Here is a 16,883-nt window from a genome sequence, read left to right on the forward strand (position 1 = left end):
ATAGTGGTGGGTCGCCAGATAAGATAAGATAAGATAAGATAAGATAAGATAAGAATTATTGTGGTAAAGTATATACACTCAAATTTTCCATTTGAGCTATTTTGAAGTGTACCATTCCCTAACATTAGTTACATTCACAATGTCTGTGAAAAGCTATTTCCATTTTCTCCATCTCTGCCCAAGCAAGAGTCTGTAATAGTTAAGTAACAACTTCCATTTCCCCCCACTCTTCAGTCTCTGGTAACATCTAATCTATGTTCTATCTCTGTGAATCTACCTATTCTGGATATTTACTGTAAGTGAAATCAGGGAGTATATGGCTTTTGGGCCTGGCTAAATTCACTTAGCATGTTTTCCAGGTTCATCCATGTTGTTACATGTATCAGAACTTTATTTTTTATGATTGAGTAGTAGTCCGTTGTAGGTATATGTCACATTTTGTTATTCCATTCACCCATCAGTGCACACTTAGGTACCTATTTCTACTTTGGGGTTATTATAAATAATTCTTCACTAAACATTGACACACAAGTATTTTCTTTGTTCTGTGTTTTGATTTATTTGGGGTATATACACCTACAAGTGGAATTGCTGGGTCATTTGGTAATTTTTTATTTAGTTTTTGAGCAACTGCCAAGTTGGATTTCACAGTAGCTGTTCCATCTTACATTCCCTTCAGCAGTGTTTGAGGGTTCCATTTTCTCCACATTCTTGCCAACACTTACTTGCCATTTATAAAACTATAGCCTTTCTGGTAGGTGTGAATTCATAACTCACTGTGGTTTTCATTTGTATTTCCCTAGTGACTAATGACATCGAACATCTTTTCATGGGATTGGCCATTTGTATAACATCTTTGGAGAAGTGTTTATTTAAGTTTTTGGATTGGGCTGTTTGTCTTTTTGTTGCTGAATTATAGGAATTATTTATATATTCTAGTTATTAATTGTCATATCATATGTAAAATTTATAGATTTTCTCTCCCATTCTGTGAGTTGGCTTTTCACTTTCTTGGTGAATGTCCTTTGATGAACAAAAGTTTTTAATTATGATGAAGTCTGATTTATTTTTCCTTTTTGTTTCTCATGCTTTTGGTGTCATATCTAAGAAGTCACTGTTAAAGCAAATTCCATGAAGATTTAACCCTTTTTCTTTTTACTGTGAGTTTTTAGGTTTTAGCTCTCGTATTTAGATACTGATCCATTTTGAGTTAATTTGTGTATATGATGGGAAGTGGGGGTTCAACTTCATTCTTTCACATGTGTCAATTCAGTTGTACTGACACTGTTGTTAAAGACTGTTCTTTCCCTAATGAATGGACATGGCACCTCTTTCAAAAGTTAGATAGACATATAGGTTTATTTGTGGATTCTCAGTTGTATTTTAATGTTGTATAAGTCTACACTTACATCACTATCAAACTGCTTTGGTTCCTTTAGCTTTCTAGTAAGTTTTGAAATTAGGAAATTAGAGTCCTCTGATTTTGTTCTTTTTCAGGATGGTTTTGGCTATTTGGGACCTCTTGTACTTCCATATGAATTTGAGGGATCAGCTTTTCCATTGCTGCAAAAACACCATTGGAATTTTGATAAATTGTCATCTTCAGAATATTATGTCTTCCTACCCATGAACATAGGGTATCTTTCCATTCCTTTACGTTTCTTTTAATTTATTTTGGAAATGTTTTGTAGCTTTCAGTGTATTTGTGTTTCATCTGTTGGGTTAACTATATTTCTAAGTATTTTATTCTTTAGATGCTGTTGTAGATGGAACTATTTCTTACATTTCTTTTAGGATTGTTCATTGCAGGTGTATAGACTCAATTAATTTTTGTTTGTTGAGTTTGTACTTTGCAACTTAGCTGAATCTGTTTAGATAGAGTAGTTTTTTGTGGATTTTTTGGGGACTTTCTGTATATTAGGATCATGTCATTTGCAAACAGATAGTTTTACTTCTTCCTTTCTAATGCAGATAACTTACTTTGTTTTTTCTTGCCTAATTGTTCTGGCTAGAACTTCCAGTACTGTTGACTAGCCATGGTAAAAGTGGGTGTTCTTGTCTTACTCCTGATCCTAGGGGGTGAGCTTTCAGACTTTCTCCATTAAGTGTGATGTCAACTGTAGGTTTCCATTAATGCCCTTTATCATGATGAGGAAGTTTCCCTCTATTTCAGTTTTCTGAGTGTTTAATTAATTAATTAATTAATTAATTAATTTACTATCAGAAAGTGTGTTAGAAAAGCATCAAATGCCTTTTCTGTTGATTGAGATGATCACATCTCCACTCCCATAGTGTCTCAGTGTGGTAGATTGTATTGATTTTCTGATATTTAACCACCCTTGCATTTCTGGGCTAAATCTCACTTAGTCATGATGTATAATTCATATTCATAAAAGGCATTGATGTGTAATTTTTTTTTTTTTTGCTTGTGAAGTGTTTATCTGGCGTTAGTATCCAAGTTATGCTGGCCTCAGAGAATAAGTTAGTTTGAGAAGAACTTATGTTAATTCTTTAAATGTTTAGTAGAATTCAACAGTGAAGCTATCTCATCCTGGACTTTTCTTTGTTAGGAGGTATTTGTTTACTATTTCCGTCTCTTTAGTTATTATAGGTCTGTTGAAATTTTCCATTTCTTCCTGAATCAGTTTAGATAATTTGTGTTTCTAGAATTTGTGCATTTTATCACAGTTTCAGAATGTGTTGAAGTACCGTTGTTGATAGTATTCTCTTATTTCTCTTTATTTCAGTAAAAACAACTTATCCTTTCCTACATTTCTGATGTTAGTTATTTACATCTCTTTCCCTTTTTCCCTTTGTCAGTCTAGCTAGAAGTTTATTAATTTTGTTAACCCTTTGAAAGAACCAACTCTCAATTTCATTGATTCTCTGTATTGTTTTTCTATTCTCTGTTTTATTTATACTATTCTGATAGTTTTTTTGTTTGTTTTTTTTTACTTCCCCTAGCTTTGGGTTTACTTTGCTCTTCTTTTTCTAGTTCCTTAAGGTGTAAAGTTAGATCACTGATTTGAGATCCTTCTTCTTTTTTTAAATGTAATTATTTATAGCTATAAATTTCCCCCTGAGTACTGCCTTTACTGCATCTCATAAGTTATAGTATACTGTTCTAGTTTTCAGAAGTTATAGTATACTGTTTTAGTTTTCAGTTGTCTTTAATTATTTTCTAATTGCTTTTGTGATTTCTTCTTTGACCCATTGGTTATTTAAGACTGTATTGTTTAATTTCTACATATTGGTGAATTTTCCAGTGTTTCTACAAAACTGTAACAAGATATTTTGTATGATTTCAGTCTTTTAAAATTCATTAAAGCTTGTTTTCTGGGCCAGTATATGGTCTGTCTTGGAACTTTTTCATGTGCACTTGAGAAAAATGAATGTTCTGTTTTTGTTTAGTGGAGTGTTTTCTATGTGTCTGTCAGATCTAGTTGGTTTATAGTAGTGTTTAAATGCTCTATTTTATTTTTAAGTGCACTTCCCACCCAGTGCAGAGCTCAACACAGGGCTTGAACTCACATCCCTAAGATCATGACCTAAGCTGAGATCAACAGTCAGGTGCTTAACCATCTGAACCACCCAGATGCCCCTAAATTCTCTATTTTCTTGTTGATCTTCTCTCTAGAAATTATATCTATTACTAAAGGTGTTAATTGAATTATCCAAATACTATTATATAACTGTTTATTTCTCCCTTCAGTTCTGCCAGTGTTTGTGTCATCTATTTTGGGCGCTCTGTTGTTTTGTGTATGTTTATAATTTTTATATCTTCTTCATGAGTCAACATTTTTATTAATATACAATGTCCTTTTTTGTCTCTTGTGACAATTTTTTATTTGAAGTCTGTTTTGTCCAATATTAGGATAGCTACCCAGCTCTCTTTTGGTTACTGTCTGCATGGATTATCTTTTTCTCTCCTTTCACTTTAATCTATTTGTGTCTTTGCATCTAAAGTGAATCTCTTGTACTTAGCATATAGTTGGATCATTACCAAAAAAAAATCATTCTGAAATCTCTGCCTTTTCATTGGAGAATTTAATCTATTTATATTTAAAGTAATTACTGATAAAAAAAGGACTTAATTACTTTATGCTATCTTTGTTTTATGCTTCTTTGTCCCTCATACTCCCCATTATAGTCTTATTTTGTTTTTGATTGATATTTTTATAGTGAACCATTTTGGTTCCCTTCTCATTTTCTTTGATATATTTTTAATACGTTTTCTTTGTGGTTACCATGGAGGTTATATTTAACATCCCAAATTTATAATGATCTAGCTAAAATCTATATAACTTATCTTCAGTAGCATACAGAAATTCTGCTTCTATATAGCTTTGTTTTCCAACCACCCTTAATGTTGTGAGAAATCATAGCTTTATACATTGTGGACCCATTAATGTAGATTTATAATTACTTTGTATGCTTTTTTCTTTTAACTCCTATATGAAATAACAAATAGAAACCAAAACACTATAAGACTGGATTTTATATTTTCCCATGTATTTACTTTTGCCAGAGAGTTCTATTTCTCATATGTCTTAAAGTTACTGTTTAGTGTCCTATATTTTAACCTAAAGGACTCCCTTTAGTATTTCTTATATGGCAGGGCTAGTGGTAATGAGCTCTCAGAGCTTTTGTTTAGCTGATAATGTCTTAATTTATTCCCCATTTCTGAAGGACATTTTTGCCAAATATAGAATTCTTGATTGACGTTTTTTTATTTCAGCACTTTGAATTTCATTCTGCTGTCTTCTGGCTTTCATAATTTGTGATGAGAAATCTACTGTTAATCTTATTGAGGATCCCTTGTATGTAATGAGTTGCTTCTCTCACTACTTTTAAGATTCTCTCTTTATCTTTTGATAGTTTATAATGTGTCTTAGTGTGCATATTTTTGAGTTTTTCTTATTTAGGATTTGTTGAGCTCCATGGATTCATAGATTCATGTCTTTCATCAAATTTGGGAAGTTTTGAGCCAGTATTTCTTCAAATATTCTTTCCACCCCCCACCACCCCTTTTTTTTCTCTCATCTCCTTTTGGACAACGTGTATTTTGGTTTTTTGATGGTATTCCACAAGTTTCTTAGTCTCTGTACTTTTTTTTTCCTCTCTTTTCTCAGAGTGAGTAATTTCGGTTGTCCTATATTCAAGTTTATTAATTCCTTTTTCTTCTGGCTTTTAAAATATTTGTTGAACCCCTTTAGTGAATTTTTCATTTCAGCTATTATAATTTTCAGCATGATAATTTTTTGGTACCTTTTTAGTATTTCTGTCTCTTTATTGATATTCTCATTTTTCTTATACATTACTTTCCTGATTTCCTTTAGTTCTTTGGCATTGTTTTCCTTAAATTACTTGTGTATATTTAAGACAGTTGTTTTAAAGTATTTATCTTCAATTGTAATGCTCGAACTTCCTCAGAGATGGTTTCTGTTAATTCTGTTCATTTCTCTGCATACACGACTGCTTTTACCTGTTCTAATTTACTAAAGAAACTCTTCCCAGCATTTGTTCTCAGGCTTTAGGTAGCCTGTTGTCTATTTTGACTGTTGCTTTTGTCCCAAGCATCTGAGTATTGTGAGTTTAGCTTTCAGTGTTTCTGAGCAGTGATAACTGCTCTTCTGTTCTGAATTCCTAGTTAGGTGAAACAGATGGGTACCTTTTGTCAGTCCTTCAGATCACTCTTGGTTAAAACAGACATACAAATAATTTGTGAATAAGCTGTACTCTGCTCCCTCCCAAACCAGAGCCCAGGGTCTTACAGTTGGAATCTGTACTGCTGCTGCCTTAATATTACCACTATTCTGGGGAGGGGATTGGCTTGGGTGGGTAAAAATGCCACAAAGTTCTTCTGGTACCTTGGAGTTGGCTTTTTCTTGATGCCACAATCACTTGGTTGCTGTAAATTTTGTTTTTCACAGTTCTGGTAGAGTTGATTCTGACAGTTTTTGTTTGTTTTTTAATATTTCTGTGGAGCAATGAGAGCCTGGAGCTGTCTATTGCTGTTTAGCTGATTACACTCCCATCCTAAAATTAACCAAAAATCCTTTGGGAAAGATTTATGAGAATCCTACAATTTCAGAACTGGGGTAAGCTTTTAGATCATGTAGTCTGGAAGTTTATAATCCATCACCCCATAGCAGCAGGGGTTACATGGAGGGCCACCTCAGAAGGCTTGAGTCTCTTTACCAACCCTCTCCCCCATCTTCACCTAGAATCACTGACCTTGCCATCCTTACTTTTATTTTTTTAAATGGTAAACTTTCATTTGAATCAAGAGTTTTTGGCTTAAAAATTTTCAGAAGCCACTAATTCGTGTAAAGAGCTTAGTTCAGGACTAGGCAAGGAAGGTCCAGGTTCCTTATTCAAAGTCATTCAGTTTCCCAGCTACTTAGTTAGTAGCTGGACAAAGACATGTAGGCATGCTTGGGAGGATAATAACTTGGTGCCTTTGTTCAACATTTAATTAGAGCAAAGGCACTGTGCTATGCAGAAGGTAAGAGAAGGGGATTATTGTGGCGCTTCTCAATCCTTTTCTATCATCCTCAACAATGTAGTTGTGGCTACAAATGTGTACCCTCTCCCAGCACAGCTAGCCTCTGAATTTAACCAGATTGTATCTTTTTGGAAGACAATTTATCAACTATTTATTGTGACTGGAAAATGCCTCTTGGAGCATTCACTGCTCCTTCTACCATAATCTGAGGGGCTAGCAAAGTAATTTTTCTTACCACATGTAATTCTGTTCCCTAGAGGAGATCTAGAAACTAAAATCTTCTCCATTTTGTTACATTTTCAGTTCCACTTATATAAGGCCACTAGCCTGAATACATGAGAATATTGTATGGTAATAGTGAACTGTTTTTTGTTTTTGTTTTTTTTTTTTTTCATTTTTCACTGTGTTTGAGCAACAAAAGGGAGCTTAAGTGATTATTGAATAAGACATTGACACCCAGGAAAGACATGGGACACCAGACATGATATCAAGCTAGACGTAAAGAGAGGTTGGAAAGTTTTCTGCTGAGAAGAAATAGCAGTCTCCATTGGGTGGGTTTCACTGCAGTTATTAAAGAGAGTGAGCTGGTCTGATGCAATTAACCTCTCATAGTCTCCTAGAGTCCTAAGACTCCATCTTTTATAGTAATTAAATAATTTCTGATTTCACATATCTTGCATGGATATGACAAGTTTTATTTTCCTTGGTATAACTTAGATATTTAATATTTATAAATATGTAATATTGATATATATACACAAAAATAAATATATAATATTTGTATATACACATATCTTTAATTGATTGTATATGAGTATGGAAAACATGATAATAGCACTCAGAAGTTGGTAGGAGCAGCAGTTTTCAATCCATGTAATATTATATCTAAATAGAAAGCAATCAGCTTGGAGGTTTTCTTGCTGACTGGTATATTGACATGATTGTGATACCTCCAGCTGGCTTTTTCACACTGAATGACAATTACACGCACGCCCCATGATAGTTGATGCTCACAGAGCATAAAGAGAAAGGAAAACAGTGATCTTAGGTCCATGAGGGAAGGCTATAACCACGGACAAAGTAAGCAAACAGAAACCTAGCTAATTGAAAGGGAGGATAGTTAAAATTTAGCATTGTTGAATTGGGAATAGCATCAATGTCAAAGGGAACTTGGATTTCACTGGGTGATTGAAAACTAACATGGCAAATTGTTTCTTTCTTCGAATTTATGGCACCAAAATAAGCCAAGGACTTTCCCCCACTGTGTCATAAAAAGGGAGCCATTGAATATACATGTCTGGAATGAGTTTGGATAAAAGCTGTTGTTCTCTAAAAATATTTTACCTTTTACATATTTTAACTGTGACTTATGGTTATGTGGCTTTGCATTCACATGGACATTAGTGACTTCTGTTTGAAAGTTCTGAGTATCTGAGTCTCTTTACCATCATGCAACTCTGTCCGTTATTCAGAGTAATAACACTTCTGATTTTTAAGCTAAGGAATAATATGTACATATGAAATTAGTCATAAACAATGAACAGTGATATATTAAGGCAAAAAAATATTAAAAGTTCTCCTTTGCATGTTTCAAAGAGGTACCTGAGTTACAGTGGAAAGATCTTGGTGGAAATTCAGAAAGTTTGGATTCAAGTCTCCACTCTGCCACTTCCCGTGGTTTTTGTCAAGTCATTTTTGTTCTCTTAGCCTTTCTCCCCTCTCACATTTGCACTATGGGGGCAGGAATTTTGCTTTCTAATCCCTGGGTTATTTCAAAATAGTATGTAGAAAGCCATGTGGAAAAAAAAGTGATATGCAAATGATGTGGATGGTGATGCTCCCAACTAGAAATTAATCTTTTCAAAAATTATGTTTCTTACATGCTATTTTACATCTTTTAAAGACAAAGCATAACCAATAACCAGCCATCTTTCCATGAAATAAGAAACATTTCATTACTATTTTTACCTGAATTGACAATGAAGAATAATGGAAAAAAGCTAAGTGGAAGCAAGAAATAACTAAATGCTATCAACTAACAGAGCTTATGTGTGTTGCTTCACAACCCTGAGGCTTTATTTATTTATTTTTTTTGTTCAAATGCAAATACTCTATTTTCTAAGTTCCTTTAAAATGTTATGATTTGGTAAGTTTTATCTTCATTTATCCTATTATTCTCTCTCTCTCTCTCTCTCTCTCTCTCTCACACACACACACACACACACACACACACACACACACACTCCTCTCTACCACTTTTTCCTTCTTCCTTAACAAGGTCTTCATGACTTAGCTCAGATGTCACATCTTCCAAGAATTCTTCTCTAATTTCTCCTCCCAACCTCAGTCTGGCTTAACTAAGTCTTCTCTAGGTTATGTTAATACCTTATGCCTAAGCTATATCATTGGACGCTGCTCTTGGGTTAAAAAGAGTGTATGTGTCTTTTACCCCAGCAACAATCTAAGACTCCTAAAAGATAGGAGTCATGTGCTATTCATTTGGGGGACTAGCATTTAGTAGATTCTTAGTAAATGTTTCTTTACTGAGTGAATAAATTAGTAAATGGATAATATATGAGAAGCTCTTTGAAAAGAAAAGACAATGTGCAATGTGATATTTTTCGAATATAACTGCAGGAGGAAGAAGTATTTATCTAGTGAAACAGTACTATATTTGGAAGCAAGAAATCAGTTATTGGGCCATTTCTACTAATTTGATGAGTAACTCCAGGAAAATCACTTGAGCTCTCTACATTTAACTTTCCATTCAAAAATGGGGCAATCTTCATTTCCCATTGCCTGCCTCATTAAGAGTGTCACAGAGGCCAAAACTGGAGCGGTTATGTGATATCTGCTGATTTTTAAAAATAAAGTTATGTTATGCATTTTAGGGGCTGCATTAATACCTGTTCATAGTCAAACACATATCTCACTTTATACTGAAAAATTCCTGAAAAGTTTTCTCTAAACAATTAGAGAACTAGATAGCAGTTTAAGTAGACTGAAGAAGATTTATATTTAAGGCATAGTTTTGGTCTAAGACCAGTTTTGTAGTATACTGAATCCTTTTGAAAGGGAAAAATTATTTATAATTTATTTTATAATTTAGAATTTTCTTGTAACACCAGTTTCTTGAAGTAGCACCCTCCTATATCCCACCACATCTCTTCTTCTGCTCCGCAAGCCATTGTTGCTAACAGTGGAGAAGAACTATCCTCCACTGAACCGTCTGTATTGTCTTTGGGATGTTGAATTTTTGTTCAGGAGCACAACCTCTGTCCTGCAAATGATAATTTCCAGCATTGCACACAGATATCTGTGTCTTTGAGAAATAAGCAAAGAAGATGAGTTTTTCCGGAACTTTCGGATGTCTTGATCCTAAACTAAAATAAAAAGTACAACTCTTAATAATTCCCTAGAAGAGTAGGGATTTTTTTTTCTTTTCAAACAAAGTATTTTTGTTTTTCTGTTTGGAAATTGACCTCACAGTAACAAATCCAGAGTTATTTTCTCATGTAATTATGGAATTACTTATCTCCATTTTATCAGGACACTTCTTGTTCTCACCCAGGCAGGAACATAATTTAGGCTTTGCTTAGTCTTCAGTTAAGAATACAAACTGCACAGTGTTTAGATTTTCCTTGTTATGAAATTGTTATGGGGTTTCTTCTTAAGTGTCCCACTATGCTTCCGTATGAAAATTCTGTCTCATGGGAGTAGGACATCTCTGTCTTGATTGCTTTTTTCTTTTTGAATCAACTGGATCGAAGTATACTGTATGTATACTAAACTGTACCCATGTAACTCCATGTAGCCACCACCACAATCAAGGAGCAGGGCATTTCCAGCTACCTCCAAAAGATCCCTCATGTCTCTTTGCATTCACTTCCCATTCCATCTCAGCCCAAGGCAACCACAGATTTGCTTTCTGTCAGCATAGATTAGTTTGCATGACTGTCTTTTATTGAGCCCACCTTCTTAGAGTTGAGTTTCTTTCTAGGGAGACAAACTATATGGCTGGATTGAAGGAGAAGGCAGAGCCGAGGCATTTATTTAATCTTCAGATGTGATGAGCACTAAATCTTTGTGGAAGCAAGGATTATCAGAAGTCATAGGCCAGGTAGTTAGTTTCCTTTAGAACATGGGTAACAAAGAACTACGAAATAGGAATGAAGTTTGCATCTGGGTCATTAAAACCAGAAACACCCAAGAGGAGGTTCAGGATATGCAGCAGCTATGATGAAGGAACTTTTCCATTCTTCACATGAACTTGATCTTATGCTTTTAGCCATCACTAAACTACTTGGGGGGTCTGATATTTGTTTTTTATATGCTCACCTTTCAGAAGTGAGTGAGGTTGTTTCCCTTTCATCATGTAAAGTTATGAGATATAAACTCTTATTTTTAGGAGTGCAGGAATTTGTTCCATTCAAATTTTGAAAGTGGTCAAGGGACAGGGCCAAGACTACTTATCTTCATTTGGCTTTAGTGCAGTAGTTCTGACTACTGGACATTTGACTTTATACGGCTAAGAGTCAAGAGCTGTTTGGTGAGATGTTTGCGAAAGGATTGGCATGAAATTGCCCGACTGGTATTTTATGCTTGTGCCACAGTCCAGAAATAAACATTACATTTCTTTCTCTAAATATATTTGTGTCCTGGATAGCCAACTGACAACTATTGTCTCTCTCTCCTTCTTTCTTTTCTTTTCTTTTCTTTTCTTTTCTTTTCTTTTCTTTTCTTTTCTTTTCTTTCTTTCTTTCTTTCTTTCTTTCTTTCTTTCCTTCTTTCTTTCTTTCTTTCTTTCTTTCTTTCTTTCTTTCTTTCTTTCTTTCTTTTTTTTGATTTTCCAGTTAAATAGCAATTGTTTTGGATGAAGGAACAGCACTGTTTAAAACTCTTTCACTCTGAAGTGTCTCCTGGGTAAGAAGGAAAATAGATTTCCAGTCTTAAGAATCAAATGGCCCTATTCAATGTCAGTCCTATGACTTTGCGCCCCCCCCCCCCACATGTTAAAATTTTGTTAAATTGGGCTCTAACCTGTTTCAAAGTAAAGTTGAGAGGCTCCTATATCAGAAATGTTCTAGATGCGGACGTATTTCTCACTTACAAAAGTACCTTTTTTCTTCATAATGTTTGGGAGAAGAAGTGACTTTTAACCTCTTGATGTCTAGGTTGCCTTTATTATTTTTAAGAAGGTTTAATTGACCAATTCCATTTAAATTTAACCTATTGTTTAGAAATTTCTGGGGACATAATTTATCTAAAGCAGTAAGTCAGATTCTTCTCTCCTTCCTCCCTTTTATTCTTTTATAGGCAAGAACTGGAGTATATGCAGATTATTGAGAGAGGAAAAATAATATCTGAAAAGGTGGCTTTCTTAAAAGGCACCAGCAGCATTAGTGTCATGTCTGAAGCACCCATTTGTGTCAACTGTACAGACCTTTCAATGGAAAATTGTGCTGTGCTACCTTTTAAAGTATGAAATGCTAATTTGGGATTTACAGTTTTTGAACTGGAGGGCTGCATTTTGCATGGGATTTTGTTTAATTTCCCAGTGAAAAAAGACATTTGAAACACAACTGCCTACAGCCAACTGTCAACAAAAATCAACTGTAATAGCACAGAGCCTGTCACTGATGTATGTGGTGATGTGGTAATCTTCTCAATTTAGCTGGATATTTCTTCTCCGTACAAAATAGCTGAAAGTCTTGCTAGGCATTTATGAATATCGAGAGGTATTATTAGGCTGATAATGGGGCCAGATTAAGGAAGGGTACACTGGTTCAAGATGTCAGTTAAAGAGACGCAGAATGGGACGATGCATGGCCCTCAGTATAAGGGACTCTTCGTATTTCAGGTCTGCTGAAGATTTGGGCGATAGCATGCTGAGTTCCATCTGCTGTGAAAGTGGCTTTCTGGGGAAAAAAATAAAGTTGTTATGCTATTTTTTCCCCCAGAAATCTGTTTTTGTTTATCAAGAGGGTGAAATAAAAAATCTCTGAAAATGGAAGTGAGGAGGGCAGACTAGGGAAATCTCTTGAGGTGAGACTGGTCAGTATGACTCTCCTTGCAGCGTGGAGAGCCAGTGGTTGACAGCTGGCATCTTTTCCCCCTAAGTCACGACTGTATAAGAGCTGGAAGAAGAGAATTCTTGTGGAGACTCTGTATTTTAGTGGTGGGACCCCATTTGGATTCTGAATAACAAACCTGCAAATGCAAGGAAAACAATAAAGCTGCAGATAAGCTATTCTTCGGCAAGGCACAAAGTTGGGACTTATTATTAGCTGTCATCAAAACATAGCATTAGTGAAGCATCTCATATCAAAAGGGTATTTAGAATCAAATGGCACTTTATGTTACCAGTTGCTTCTTTTTTTTTTTTTTTAAGTGAGCCATATTCAAATCTGGCCCCACCATTTTTTAGCTGCGTGGTAGCTTAGCTCTCTGTGTTTAAGTTTCTTCATCTCAACATTGGATTAATAATCATGCCCACGTCATAGGGATTTTGTGAGAAATTATTTAATAGGTATAAAGAGCTTAGAGCATGCTTGACCTATAATAAGTATCATGTGATCAGTTATCATCACCACCATCATCATCGTTAGCATCAGTACAAGCAACATATTTACTGTTCTCAAGTACTCATGGCAAAAAGAGAAATATACTAGCACATATGCTACATAACTTGTTGTGAAAGGTGTATCCATTTTTTTCTTGATCATTATGTTTTTATATGTAGATGGAAGACAGGAGTGAATTGTGTTATTTTAGCTACAGGGAATATGTTCTAAGATACTTATAAATAGCACCATGGCTAATAAGAATTTGAGAGTGCCCTGGCCCGTTTCTGCACTGCCTGCCCGGTGCCCCTTTTTCTGTGGCTCTACCCTTCTGCTGTCCCTGCTTCCCATGTGACCTTGATCTCTTTCCTTCCCTGCTTACTTTGGCCAATAGTGATAAATCAAGGATGGACCTCTGATGGAGGAGTGTGGCTCCAGATAGGCACGTTGGTGACATGTCTTGGCACACCCCTAAGAACAGCTAGATTGAGCCAATCTAATCTCTTTCTCTGCAATTCCATGATTGAGCATGGAGGTGCAATTGTCAGTTATCAGTAGGTACCCAAATTTAAAGACATGGAGAGGAAGGCAGAGTTAGATGTGGCTTTGGAAGTTATATACAAATTCAAGCTCGGGTAAGACAGTGGAGCAAAGAGGAAGGCAACACCGTGAGACAGACTCTCTGTGGCTGCCTGTTTTTCTGTGTTTCCTGAGCTTTCATAACTTGGCTCTCAGGGGCGCCTGGATGGCTCAGTTGATTAAGCATCCACCTTCAGCTCAGGTCATGATCTCACAGTTCATGAGTTTGAACCCTGCGTCAGGCTCTGTGCTAACATCTTAGAGCCTGGTACCTGCTTTGGATTCTGTGTCTCTCTCTCTTTGCCCTTCCCCTGCTCTCTCTCTCTCTCTCTCTCTCTCTCTCTCTCTCTCTCTCTCAAAGATAAATAGACCTGGCTCTGCAATTTTTCCAGATCTCATGAGCCCTCTTTATGTCCCTACAACAAACTTCCTGTCCTCTTGACTTCCCACTCATTTGAGAATTTTTCTGTTTGCTGCAACCAGTTAGGGCATGGAGAGTCGAAGGTTCCATGTGTGGTAAGAAGTAAAGTTTTCTGCTGATGAGTAAAAAAAAAAAAACAAAAAACAAAAACACTGCATGTAATGGAATTAAAATGACATTGACAGAGCAGTCAGGGAAATTTCCATTATCCATTTTCAAAGTCTTAGGAATGAAGGATTGGCAGAAATAGGAAATGGGCAATTATCTCTAGGTTCTAGTGGACTGACAAGGTCTTTGCACATATGGTGATTACTTTTTAATGGCATGGTCAGATAGATGATCAACAAGTAAATATAAATAAACATGGTAACAGTAATTTATAGTCTGAGATGACTTTGATGAGGGAAATAGTTTAGATAAGGAGTAAAATTAGGCGATGGATTGGAAGTTGGCTGAAGTATGTTCTTTAGTACCACATGATTTTGCTGGGGCACCGCCTCTGAGTGAAAAAATATGACCACCATCCATCCCCTTCCTTGGCCTTGGCCAATGATGATGGACTGGGAATGGATCTCTAATGGAAGAGTGTAGCCTAAGACAAGCACAGGTATAACATAGTTATATACTAGATCAACATATACTCCAGGTAGATATGGACCACTCTAGCTTTTCTGCCTTTTATTTTCAAAGATGACACCAAAACCATCATCATATTTTTGATTTTTTTTCTCTCTTTGGGATGGATTTGGATAGTGGATAATGGAACAACAATTTAATGAGCCTACCTTTTACTAGGCAATGTATAAGATCCTTTCCACAATTCTCTGATTTAACGAACAAAGCCACCCACTCTCACCTTGTAATCATTGGCATTTATAAATACAGTGGCTACCTGGGATTCAGGCTTCTGTCTTCATGTGGAAAGGAGCATTTTTCTCTGGACTAAAGAGTTTTTTAATCTGCTGCCTCTTTCCTCTAGCATAAAGTTCTAGCCTGAATACAGACTTTAAATGAGCAACCCATATGTAAATAATTAGTATAAGAGAGGAATTAACTATCATTACCCAATTGCTTTTTTTTTTCTTTTTAGAAATGATTTTCTATTCAGTTTTAAGCTTTCCAACTATTTTGATGGAGATCCAACTTGGAGAAAAGAAGTGTTTTTTGTTCTCATTATCACTTCCTGTAAAACTGCATAGTTAATTTCCAGAGGTAGATATCCCTTTGAGTTCTCATGATAGGAAATAGAGAAATCGCTGTTCTGTGCCTTTAAGATCAAGAGAGATCAAGAACATTGGAAAGGGAATATACCATGCACAAGGTCGTATATGAAACAATGGGATTTAATGAGCATGAAAAATTCTGTCATTAATAGGTGAACAATTCTCTTGAGTCTTTCCCAGGATGCAAAACAAGTGGTCTCAGCAGGGACTTTTTCTTCTTCAGGGTTTTTATATATTGAAGAAAACGCAGATATAAGCACACTGACAAGTAAGCCTTTGGATGGAGTGGTGAGGCCAGGAGCACCACGGGCTACTTCTCGAGAAGGTGAGCATGACTGATTAGGGTGTTTTTCCAATGGTAGTAACTTGACATCTAAACAGGTCCTTTGGTGATGATATTCCTAGTTCTTCTTTACTGTGTGCTTTTCATTCAAAGGCATTTAAGTACGAGATGGAGGTGCAGCCATTACCACCCTATTGTCCATCAGAAATGACACGTCCCGAAATACTTACTTCGGGCAAAGCGGTGATGATACTCCTTCTTCGGAATGCCATTTTGCCCCAACGAGAAGATCTATATCTATCTCTTCATAGAGTTAGGCTTAGACAAGTGTGAGACCAGTACGCATTTTTTTTTTCTGATGAGCTCAGTATTCTCTGATGTTCATTACACAATTTTTCAAAAATACTCATCCAGAGCCTATGTCGTGCAACAAGCCACTGAAGATGCAGCAGTAAAGATGCAGCCACTGAAGATGTGCAGTAAAGAAGGCAGACACGTCTTGGCTGCTTACATGAGATTATATTCTAGTAAGGAAGACAGATCATCAAGAAAATGTAAACAAGGTAATTATAGATTGTGATGGTTACCAGGAAACAAAGTTTATCCAGTGGTGCTCAGGGCCATCCCATCCTCACACCAAACCTCCCACATGCCTTCTTAGTCTTTGAAGCGCACAGCTGACTTTTCTAGTTTTACATACATAGCTATAGCTAATGCAGCTTCAAGCGCTCCTCTCTTTCCAAATTCTTGTCCCTAAATCTTTTCTATATAGACATTTTAGAACTGCCAGTGGGCCCAGTAGTAAGACGTTTTCTTGGGAAAAAAGACACAAGACACAAATTGTGTGTTATCAAAGTCTAGAACTCCGAGAGGACAAGTAGCTGTGTGGTAGTTATTTGCATACACATCTGTCTTCCCTATTAGATCTCCTTGAAAGTAGACACTAATGTATTTTTTTGTCTCCTGTGTTACATGCACATAGTAGGAACTCAGTATATTGCTCAATGAATTCAATTGAATTAGCACAAACCACAGGCTTTTGCCAAAAGCACTAGTGAATTCGTGTTTGAAGAAAATTAACTAACAATTAAGATTAAAACGTCAGTATTCACATGGATTTTGGCTGAGGAGATACATTTCCTTACTGGTGAACATAAGGCTTTTCGGACCAATGAATCTGGTATCCGACAGTCCCTTGCCAGCAAGGCATGGCAGGAGTGGAAGGAGAGGAGCATGGGCTGAATGCAGACTTTGGCAAATGGTTGGCACTTCCATCTCTCCTGCCAGACTTATAAGCTCTTGGTGG

At 36.0% G+C, this 16,883-nt stretch overlaps 1 long non-coding RNA gene across 1 annotated transcript in view; it reads left to right on the forward strand.

The window, feature by feature from the left end:
• Window positions 1–15,619, forward strand: part of LOC121016255 (uncharacterized) — a 97,597-nt gene extending 81,978 nt beyond the window's left edge. The window contains exon 3 of the long non-coding RNA XR_005784180.1: window positions 15,518–15,619. This is a non-coding gene — a long non-coding RNA (uncharacterized LOC121016255). The remainder of the gene's footprint in view (window positions 1–15,517) is intronic.
• Window positions 15,620–16,883: the final 1,264 nt, after the last annotated feature.

Source organism: Herpailurus yagouaroundi, unplaced genomic scaffold (genome assembly GCF_014898765.1).
Source record: "Herpailurus yagouaroundi ecotype Mexico unplaced genomic scaffold, PumYag 210, whole genome shotgun sequence".
Taxonomy (NCBI): Eukaryota; Metazoa; Chordata; class Mammalia; order Carnivora; family Felidae; genus Herpailurus; species Herpailurus yagouaroundi.